The 4,054-nt window shown below is 52.9% G+C and overlaps 1 pseudogene; it reads left to right on the top strand.

Moving 5' to 3' along the window:
• The first annotated feature begins 256 nt into the window (after nt 1-256).
• Nucleotides 257-2,502, top strand: LOC473519 (LIM domain kinase 2-like; annotated as a pseudogene).
• Nucleotides 2,503-4,054: the final 1,552 nt, after the last annotated feature.

The raw sequence follows: 4,054 nt of genomic DNA, 5'->3' as shown, positions 1-4,054 counted from the left end.
GGAAGAAAATGAAGTTGTCCAGGTCACTCAACTAGTGGTAATGCCAGGACCAAGGTGAAGATGTCTGGAGGTGTCAGGGCTGTGGGGATCACATTGCTCCAAGCCAATGATGATACAGGACTGTCAATGAAGCCTGGCACAGCTGTTGCTTCCCGTGTTCAGAATGCCAGGATTCCCTCATCGGGTGGTACTATGAGAAGGACGGGAAGCTCTACTGCCACAGGACTACTAGGAGACATTTGGGGAGGTCTGTCATGGGTGCTCCCTGCTGATGACAGGGCCCATTATAGTGGCTGGAGATGTTACAGTAGGTGGTTAATCAGACATGTGCAGGGCAGGAGAGGGCTCCTCCACACCAGGAATGTCAGGCGACCACTAGGTGATGGTCGGGCAGTTGTTAACCATCTAAAATAATAATTGGTTGCAGCTCGTACCAGGGAAAGGCAGTCTCCCAACACATTAAAAAAAACTCTGAAACTGGTGATCAGCAGCTTCCTGATAAGATCTCAGGAGTTGGGTGAGTGGGCTCAAGCATGTGCACTAGGAGGCAAAATGGTGGACTTTAACTGGTCTATGACCTTCCTCTAGGAATGCTCGACTGGTAAGGGGAAAAGCACCTCAAGTGAGCATGTGCACAACTTCAGTAAACACACTGTGCATGCAGCCCCTCCCAAGTGTTAGCAGCCCACTGCACATGCGGACAGCCCACCCCAAGGGAAGAATCAGGGGAGACAAGATGCAGACCCCAGAAGAATGCCAACATGTAAAACCCCAAGTCAAAGGTCAAACTGCACACTTGATCTCTGAAGTCTCCTGCTTGGCCCTCTTCCAAGTGTGCTTTACTTCCTTTCATTCCTGCTCTAAAGCTTTTTAATAAACTTTCATTCCTGCTCTGAAACTTGCCTTGGTCTCTCACTCTCTCTTATGCCCCTCAGTCGAATTATTTCTTCTGAGGAGGAAGAATTGAGGTTGCTGCAGACCTATGCAGATTTGCTGCTGCTAATAGGGAGTTCAAGTACCATCCAGAATGCTTTGCCTGTATGAGCTATAAGGTGACCATTGAGGATGGGGATGCATACGCCCTGGTGCTGCGTGTCACCCTATACTGTGGAAAGTGCCACAAATGAGGTGATGCTGGCACCCATATTTGAGATACTCTCCACAGAGTCCATTCAGGACCAGCTGCCCTACTCTGTCATGCTCATGTCCATGCTGGCCATCACAGAGGGCAGGCGGAGCTTCTCTGTGTCCGTGGAGAATGCCTGCTCCAACTATGTTACCACCGTGTCAGTAAAAGAGGTCAACCAGATGCACATCAGTCCCAACAGCCGCAATGCCATCCACCCCAGGGACCACATCCTGGAGATCAGTGGAACCCCCACCCACACACTCCAAGTAGAGGAGTTGGAGGATGCAATTAGCCAGATGAGCCAGACACTTCTGCTGTTGATTGAACATGACCCTGTCTCCCGGTCCCCAGCCCAGCTGCGGCTGGATGCCTGGCTCTCTCCCCACACGCAGAATGCTGGACACCCTCATGCCCTCAGCACCCTGGACACCAAGGATAATCTGGAGGGGACGCTGAGAAGATGCTCCCTAAGACTCAGTAACAGCATCTCCAAGTCCCCTAGCCCTAGCTCTCCAAAGGAGCCCCTGCTGCTCAGCCGTGACATCAGCTGCTGGGAATCCCTTTGTTGTTCCAGCACTTACTCAAAGCAGAACTTCCGGTCCTGTGACCTGATCCACGGGGAGGTCCTGGGGAAGGGTTTCTTTGGGCAGGCTATCAAAGTGACACACAAAGCCACAGGCAAAGTGTTGGTCATGAAGGAATTAATGTGATGTGATGAGGAGAACCAGGAGACTTTTCTGACTGAAGTGAAAGTGACGTGAAGCCTGGACCACCCCAATGTGCTCAAGTTCATTGGCGTGCTGTACAAGGACAAGAAGCTGAACCTGCTGAGAGGACATTGAGGGGGGCATGCTGAAGGACCTTCTGCAAAGTGTGGACCCGTTCCCCTGGCAGCAGGAAGTCAGCTTGGCCAAAGGCATTGCCTCCAGAATGGCCACCACCAAGAAACGTACCTTGCACAAGAACAACTTCAAGAAGTGCTACATGGTGGTGGGAAACCTCTACTGAATGATACCTGAGATGCTGAATGGAAAGAGCTATGACGAAATGTGGATGTATTCTCTTTGGGGATCGTTCTCTGCGAGACCATTGGGCAGGTGTATGCAGATCCCGATTTCCTTCCCCAAACACTGGACTTTGGCCTCAGCATGATGCTTTTCTGGGAGAAGTCTGTCCCCGCAGACTGCCCTCCAACCTTCTTCCCCCTGGCCATGATCTACTGCAGACTGGAGCCCGAGAGCAGACTGGCATTCTCAAAACTGGAGGACTCTCTGTACCTGGGGGAGCTGGGCATCCCGCCGCCTGTAGGGCTGGAGGAGTTGGACCACACTGTGAGCATGCAGTACGGCCTGATCCAAGACTCACCCCACTAGCCCTGGCCCAGCCCCCTGCAGGGGGGTGTTCCACAGCCAGCATTGCTCCTCTGTACCCCATCCCTGCTGTGAGCAGGGTTTTTCGGGCTTCCTGTGGATTGGCAGCTTGTTTACAAGCAGAACAAGCCGGCAGGGTGCGGTGGCTCACGCCTGTAAGCCAGCACTTTGGGAGGCCGAGGCAGGCGGATCACCTGAGTTCAGGTGTTGGGGACCACCCTGACCAATATGGAGAAACCCCATCTCTACTAAAAATACAAAAAAATAGCTGGGTGTGGCGGCACATGCCTGTAATCCCAGCTACTCAGGAGGCTGAAGCAGGAGAATTGCTTGAACCCGGGAGGTGGAGGTTGCAGTGAGCCGAGATCGTGCCATTGTACTCCAGTCTGGGCAACAAGAGCAAAACTCTGTCTCAAAACGCAAACAAAAAAGAAGCAGAACAAGCCATCTCTTCTATCTCCCCAGGAGACGAATGGATGCAGCACCAGGAAAATGTATCTCCACAGGTTTGAGGGCCTGGTTACTGTCTGCAAATCCAGCACTCACCTGAAAGCTGTGAAGAAGACAAAAAAAAAAAGCCCGGCCTTTGGGCCAGGAGGAAATCTGTTACTCGGATCCACCCAGGAGCTTCCAGGTCACGCTGATTAGTGTAATCTCTTACACTAATCAGCGTGACCTGGACTTGCTAGGCAGGATCCCAGGGTGAACCTGCCTGTGAACTCTGAAGTCTATAGTCCAGCTGGGTGCAGGAGGGCAAGTGGGAGTGTGGATGAAGGAAAGACTGGTGGCCAGAAGGCACTCAAAGGGTGTGAAAAGACAGTGGTGCTCCCCACTTCCACTCTGGGTCCTGCCCTTCCTGGAGCAGAGGTCGAGGGAGTAGGTTTTGAAGAGTTTTGGTGTGTGGCACAACTGGCCAGGAGTCAAGAAAAGGGCTGGCTTCTGTTCACCTGCCAGAGGGTGACTCTAGCCAGCCCAGGGACAACATCAATGTGAGGGGAAGCTTCTACCTCATGTTTTCAAACCTAATTACCCGAGACTGGCTGAGAACTTATGGGCAACAACCTGTCTGTTTGCAACAGTCACCTTCAAGCAGAGGAAGAAGCTGGGGGACTAGAAAGAAAGAGGCCCTGCCCTCTAGAAAGCCCAGATCCTGGCTTTTGTTACTCATACCCTGGTGGACTCCTCAGTCAGAAGCCTAAGACATTTTGCCTAGAGCTAGATGGGTTCTGGAGGACAGTGTGGCTTGTCACAGGCCTAGGGGCTCAGGCAAGGGAGTGGGAGTGTCAGCAATCTCTTGGCCTTGGCCTTGGCCTTGTGGCAGCCACTGTTCACCCTTCAACATGCCTGGTTTAGGCAGCAGCTTGGGCTAGGAGGAGGTGGTGGCAGAGTCCCAAAGCTGAGATGCTGAGAGATACACCTCCCCAAGCTGGGCCAGCTGACTTCTACCTCCCTCATTGGCTGTCCCACCTCACTAGTTCCTGGCTGCAGCTGCCTGAGCCACAGCTGCGGGTACTGGAAAGCTCTGAGGTGACCCTCCACCTAGGCTCCCAGAGCT

Source organism: Pan troglodytes, chromosome X, assembly GCF_028858775.2.
Source record: "Pan troglodytes isolate AG18354 chromosome X, NHGRI_mPanTro3-v2.0_pri, whole genome shotgun sequence".
Classification (NCBI taxonomy): Eukaryota; Metazoa; Chordata; class Mammalia; order Primates; family Hominidae; genus Pan; species Pan troglodytes.
The sequence above is the reverse complement of the archived record's forward strand: the minus strand, read 5'-3'. Positions and strand labels throughout refer to the sequence as shown.